At 35.9% G+C, this 6654-nt stretch overlaps 1 long non-coding RNA gene across 6 annotated transcripts; it reads left to right on the top strand.

The window, feature by feature from the left end:
• The first annotated feature begins 104 nt into the window (after nucleotides 1-104).
• On the top strand, nucleotides 105-5356 carry LOC121873613. Of its 6 annotated transcripts, none has more exons than XR_006090283.1 (9): nucleotides 105-992; nucleotides 1328-1388; nucleotides 1640-1756; nucleotides 2169-2419; nucleotides 2584-2631; nucleotides 3780-3850; nucleotides 4186-4246; nucleotides 4498-4614; nucleotides 4896-5356. It is a non-coding gene; the product is annotated as an uncharacterized LOC121873613 (long non-coding RNA). The 6 variants fall into 6 exon arrangements; XR_006090282.1 differs by having other exon boundaries at nucleotides 2038-2419; nucleotides 5027-5356; XR_006090279.1 differs by having other exon boundaries at nucleotides 2038-2419.
• The last annotated feature ends 1298 nt before the right edge of the window (nucleotides 5357-6654 follow it).

Below are 6654 nucleotides of genomic sequence, written 5' to 3'. Positions count from 1 at the left end.
TGTTGTTGCACAAAATCGGAAACATTCTGCTATAACTTAAAGTAGGCCTACAGTACTGTAGCTGTTGTTGTGGTTTTAGTTTTGTTTAAGGATTTGTTCACCTTTAAAAAAAAATTAGAGTAATTGTTAACTTATTTTGAAATAATTACATATTTAAAGTATGCTTTGCTTGTAGGTTTTAAAAAGCCTTTATAGATACAGGGTATTCTTAAATATGTAGACCATCTTTACGATACGAAGAAGTTAGTTTTCACGTTGTCAAAATATTGATTTTTCCAAAAATAAGCTTGACCTAAATCCCTTAGTCTCCAGCATTTGTAAGAAAGTAGTTTAAATTTCATACTAAGGTACTTTACACGATTTTAAATCTTGGTAATTGTGTTAATATGAGGGCAACTGGTGAACTCTTTTAATGCTGGCTGACTGACTTTTCCTCTCGTCTTCCTACGCTGCCAGACATACCATGCAATGCCTGCCTCGGCCCCAGCTTGCTGGCACGGAGGGGTTCGAGAACACTTGCAATATCACTTCCCGTCGGCCACCTCGCGCTCGGTGCGAGTGTATATACGTTTTAAAAATACAATACTGGAAAAGGCAGGAACTGTACCAACAAATGGGGTATTTTTAGGGGGGAGGGGGTTCAGTTCAACTTAAATATAGTATTTTGCCAGTAATTTTGTGCTAAATTAATGCTGTACTGTATAATAGGTAAATGATTAAATTTGAACAGTAACTATTGTGTACCGATCATAGTTAATGTTAGTGATCAAATATTACAGGTTATACCTACTAATTGTGCTGTGAGGGTTGTTCTCTGAATTGTTGTTATACAAGTTGATTTGTTCTGATATAAGTGGATATTTGGACTTGATATAAGTATAATTGGTCTATAAAGGTTGACGGTTTAATGACTTATTTCAGATTTGAGTGGGAGGTGGATGACCTTTGTAGGGTATTTGACCTTGGCTGAAGCCTTTATATACAATATACAGGTGAGCATAAATTAAATTTACCATAGTTAAAAAGAAATAGTTTTATTGGTGAATACTGTGAGGTTCCCTCTGCTTTTAAGCCATTATTTACATCTTCGTCCAATTTGCCGTAAGTTTGTGATAATTTTGTTTGTTTTTCAGTAATATTAGGAACGTAATGTTTGTGCTTAGTAGACTACTGCTCGTCTCAGACTTGCTAGCTAGTCACCTACGCGTACGGCGCATTAGACGAAGGGTAATTTGCGATACATTTTTGGGGAAAAAAGAAAGTCTTGTACAAGGGTAAATTTTAATAATTTTTCTATAAATGTTGACGTTTTTATTTTTTATTTCAGAAGTGTGTGGGAGGTGGAAGAGCATTCTTGGCTATTTGACATTGGCTGAAGTCTTATAAAGGTGAGCATAACTATTGTTGTACAATGTTCCTGACTTGCATAACCTGTTGGAAGAGAATTATGAGCAAAATTTGTTGTATTCATAAGTTTCAAGAATGGATATTTAATTATTATAGAAAGAGTGGCTCATGTAAGGTTAGATTTTATACTACTACTGTGGTAAGGCTACATGAATAGTAGTTTAGGCAAAGTAATTATATCTAATGTAGAAGCCAAAGTGTGTGTGGTTTAATATGTTACGATGTATTACAGTGTAGAAGAAGAAGGAGGGGGGTCCACGACGTTGTTGCTGTCACTTACTCGAATCAGTTATCTCTGGGACTCGCTAAGACTAGTTGTCAAATTTTTCTACTTCGGCCGTGGAAAGTGGTTGGTGACGGGCAAACTATTTGGCCGAATTTTGTGTTAATACCTCATCTAGTGGATTTTGAAGACATGTCTAACAGATTTTCAAATTTCTCAATTGAAACGTGTCCAGCATATGGGTTAAGCTTTATAGCAGTGGTTCTCAACCTTGTTTGCTCCATGCACTCTTTTCACCATATGTCAGAATGTCATTCCCCCCTCCTTTCCAAGATTGTCTGCCTCAAAAATTGCATTCCAAATAATATGCATATAATACTGAAAATCCTTTATTATTTCCATATTAGTATCAGTTTTCCCCCGTCTCTGAAAACCTGAGGGGGGAAATTCACCCTGGTTGAGAACCCCTGCTTTATAGTTTACAAAGCCATCTGAGTTACTTTCTGAAATTCTGATTGATAGTTTTCAAAATGATTAGTTTTTGCAAAGTGTCTTACGACAGTGGTAGAAAATATAACAAATTATGGGAAGAAAAATTCGTCTGTGTTAGTATAGCCCGTGATGGAAGTGAAAATGCTCCAGTTCCAAGGAAAATGTTGCAGATTTGAAAGTAACACCACACATGGTGGAGCTATTTAACTCTGCAATCACGTACGAGAAGGAAGAACCAGGGGACGGTGACGAACTGGACTCCACCATTATCATGCTCCACCACCATTTGAGTTTATGGTTAATCTTCACTGTAGATTACAGATATTATGTTTATGTAATTATTGGGCTCTGAATTATAAGTGAAAATTTTGTTTGATTGCGACATTTTAAGTGCATATTGTGGGGGAGATTTTTATTTTGTGTGGATTGCAAAAATATCTTTGTGCTTTCCATCCAAAAAGATTTGGCAGTGAAGCTTGTCGTACATGTGGCAACCCTGTTCCTATGCGGTATGTGTTAATTGTGGTTAATTTCATGTTCACGAAGATTTAATGTTAAATATTTTAAGTGTTTATTCGGACGTACTTCACAAGATTTGGTATATATTTTGGCTATAGAGACGTACTGTAGATGTGTGTTCTTATTTTATTGCATTACAGTTGTACAAAGACTACATTACTTAATTTTTAGTTACAATATTATTCATTCGAGGACCGTGAAGACGAGTACACGAGACTGTTAGTTTCCGTTAACGGAACTGTTGTTGCACAAAATCGGAAACATTCTGCTATAACTTATAGTAGGCCTACAGTACTGTAGCTGTCGTTGTGGTTTTAGTTTTGTTTAAGGATTTGTTCATCTTTAAAAAAAAAATAGAGTAATTGTTAACTTATTTTGAAATAATTACATATTTTAAGTATGCTTTGCTTGTAGGTTTTAAAAAGCCTTTATAGATACAGGGTATTCTTAAATATGTAGACCATCTTTACGATACGAAGAAGTTAGTTTTCACGTTGTCAAAATATTGATTTTTCCAAAAATAAGCTTGACCTAAATCCCTTAGTCTCCAGCATTTGTAAGAAAGTAGTTTAAATTTCATACTAAGGTACTTTACACGATTTTAAATCTTGGTAATTGTGTTAATATGAGGGCAACTGGTGAACTCTTTTAATGCTGGCTGACTGACTTTTCCTCTCGTCTTCCTACGCTGCCAGACATACCATGCAATGCCTGCCTCGGCCCCAGCTTGCTGGCACGGAGGGGTTCGAGAACACTTGCAATATCACTTCCCGTCGGCCACCTCGCGCTCGGTGCGAGTGTATATACGTTTTAAAAATACAATACTGGAAAAGGCAGGAACTGTACCAACAAATGGGGTATTTTTAGGGGGGTCAGTCTCAACTTAAATATAGTATTTTTGCCAGCAATTTTGTGCTAAATTAATGCTGTACCGGTATAATAGGTAAATGATTTAATCGAACAGTAATCATTAAAATCGAATTATAGTTAATGTTAGGTGATCAAATATTGGTGTTATACCTACTTACCAAAGGAGGGTTGTTCTTCGAATTGAAGCGATTTGTTCTGATATATGAGTTTGGACTTGATAAGTAAGTATATACCATTCCAAAGGTTGACGCTTAATGACTTATTTCAGATTTGAGTGGGAGGTGGATGACCTTTGTAGGGTATTTGACCTTGGCTGAAGCCTTTATATACAATATACAGGTGAGCATAAATTAAATTTACCATAGTTAAAAAGAAATAGTTTTATTGGTGAATACTGTGAGGTTCCCTCTGCTTTTAAGCCATTATTTACATCTTCGTCCAATTTGCCGTAAGTTTGTGATAATTTTGTTTGTTTTTCAGTAATATTAGGAACGTAATGTTTGTGCTTAGTAGACTACTGCTCGTCTCAGACTTGCTAGCTAGTCACCTACGCGTACGGCGCATTAGACGAAGGGTAATTTGCGATACATTTTTGGGGAAAAAAGAAAGTCTTGTACAAGGGTAAATTTTAATAATTTTTCTATAAATGTTGACGTTTTTATTTTTTATTTCAGAAGTGTGTGGGAGGTGGAAGAGCATTCTTGGCTATTTGACATTGGCTGAAGTCTTATAAAGGTGAGCATAACTATTGTTGTACAATGTTCCTGACTTGCATAACCTGTTGGAAGAGAATTATGAGCAAAATTTGTTGTATTCATAAGTTTCAAGAATGGATATTTAATTATTATAGAAAGAGTGGCTCATGTAAGGTTAGATTTTATACTACTACTGTGGTAAGGCTACATGAATAGTAGTTTAGGCAAAGTAATTATATCTAATGTAGAAGCCAAAGTGTGTGTGGTTTAATATGTTACGATGTATTACAGTGTAGAAGAAGAAGGAGGGGGGTCCACGACGTTGTTGCTGTCACTTACTCGAATCAGTTATCTCTGGGACTCGCTAAGACTAGTTGTCAAATTTTTCTACTTCGGCCGTGGAAAGTGGTTGGTGACGGGCAAACTATTTGGCCGAATTTTGTGTTAATACCTCATCTAGTGGATTTTGAAGACATGTCTAACAGATTTTCAAATTTCTCAATTGAAACGTGTCCAGCATATGGGTTAAGCTTTATAGCAGTGGTTCTCAACCTTGTTTGCTCCATGCACTCTTTTCACCATATGTCAGAATGTCATTCCCCCCTCCTTTCCAAGATTGTCTGCCTCAAAAATTGCATTCCAAATAATATGCATATAATACTGAAAATCCTTTATTATTTCCATATTAGTATCAGTTTTCCCCCGTCTCTGAAAACCTGAGGGGGGAAATTCACCCTGGTTGAGAACCCCTGCTTTATAGTTTACAAAGCCATCTGAGTTACTTTCTGAAATTCTGATTGATAGTTTTCAAAATGATTAGTTTTTGCAAAGTGTCTTACGACAGTGGTAGAAAATATAACAAATTATGGGAAGAAAAATTCGTCTGTGTTAGTATAGCCCGTGATGGAAGTGAAAATGCTCCAGTTCCAAGGAAAATGTTGCAGATTTGAAAGTAACACCACACATGGTGGAGCTATTTAACTCTGCAATCACGTACGAGAAGGAAGAACCAGGGGACGGTGACGAACTGGACTCCACCATTATCATGCTCCACCACCATTTGAGTTTATGGTTAATCTTCACTGTAGATTACAGATATTATGTTTATGTAATTATTGGGCTCTGAATTATAAGTGAAAATTTTGTTTGATTGCGACATTTTAAGTGCATATTGTGGGGGAGATTTTTATTTTGTGTGGATTGCAAAAATATCTTTGTGCTTTCCATCCAAAAATTTGGCCGTGAAGCTTGTCGTACATGTGGCAACCCTGTTCCTATGCGGTATGTGTTAATTGTGGTTAATTTCATGTTCACGAAGATTTAATGTTAAATATTTTAAGTGTTTATTCGGACGTACTTCACAAGATTTGGTATATATTTTGGCTATAGAGACGTACTGTAGATGTGTGTTCTTATTTTATTGCATTACAGTTGTACAAAGACTACATTACTTAATTTTTAGTTACAATATTATTCATTCGAGGACCGTGAAGCCAGTACAGACTGTTAGTTTCTAGATTATGAGACTGTTATTTACTGCGTCGGAAGCTTGTTCTGCTACTTAACTTATAGTAGGCCTACAGTACTGTAGCTATGCGTTGTGGTTTTAGTTTTGTTTTAAGGAGATTTGTTCATCTTCATAGAAGTAATTAACTTATTTTGATAATTACATATTTTTTAAATATCTTTTAACATGGTTTAAAAGCCTTTAGATACAGGGTATTATTCTTAAATATGTAGACCATCTTTGATCTGAAAGTTAGTTTTTCACGTTGTCAAAATATTGATTTTCCAAAAATAAGCAGCCCTAAATCCTTAATCTCCAGCATTTGTAAGAAATGGTTTGATTTCATACTAAGGTACTACACGATTTAAATCTTGGTAATTGTGTATGTAGGGCAACTGGTGAAGTCTTTAATGCTGGCTGGCTTCTGACTTTTCTCCTAAAATTATTTTCTCGCTGCCAGACATACCATGCAATGCCTGCCTCGGCCCCAGCTTGCTGGCACGGAGGGGTTCGAGACACTTGCAATATCACTTCCCGTCGGCCACCTCGCGCTCGGTGCGAGTGTACTGTATATACGTTTTAAAAATACAATACTGGAAAAGGCAGGAAACTGTACCAACAAATGGGGTATTTTTAGGGGGGAGGGGGTTCAGTTCAACTTAAATATAGTATTTTGCCAGTAATTTTGTGCTAAATTAATGCTGTACTGTATAATAGGTAAATGATTAAACTTGAACAGTAACTATTGTGTACCGATCATAGTTAATGTTACTGATCAAATATTACAGGTTATAGCCTACCTACTAATTGTGCTGCGAGTGTTGTTCTCTGAATTGTTGTTATACAAGTTGATTTGTCTTGATATAAGTGGATATTTGGACTTGATATAAGTATAATTTGTCTATAAAGGTTGACGGTTTAATGACTTATTTCAGATTTGA

The sequence above is a fragment of the Homarus americanus genome, unplaced genomic scaffold, assembly GCF_018991925.1.
Source record: "Homarus americanus isolate GMGI-L3 unplaced genomic scaffold, GMGI_Hamer_2.0 scaffold40564, whole genome shotgun sequence".
Classification (NCBI taxonomy): Eukaryota; Metazoa; Arthropoda; class Malacostraca; order Decapoda; family Nephropidae; genus Homarus; species Homarus americanus.
The sequence above is the reverse complement of the archived record's forward strand: the minus strand, read 5'-3'. Positions and strand labels throughout refer to the sequence as shown.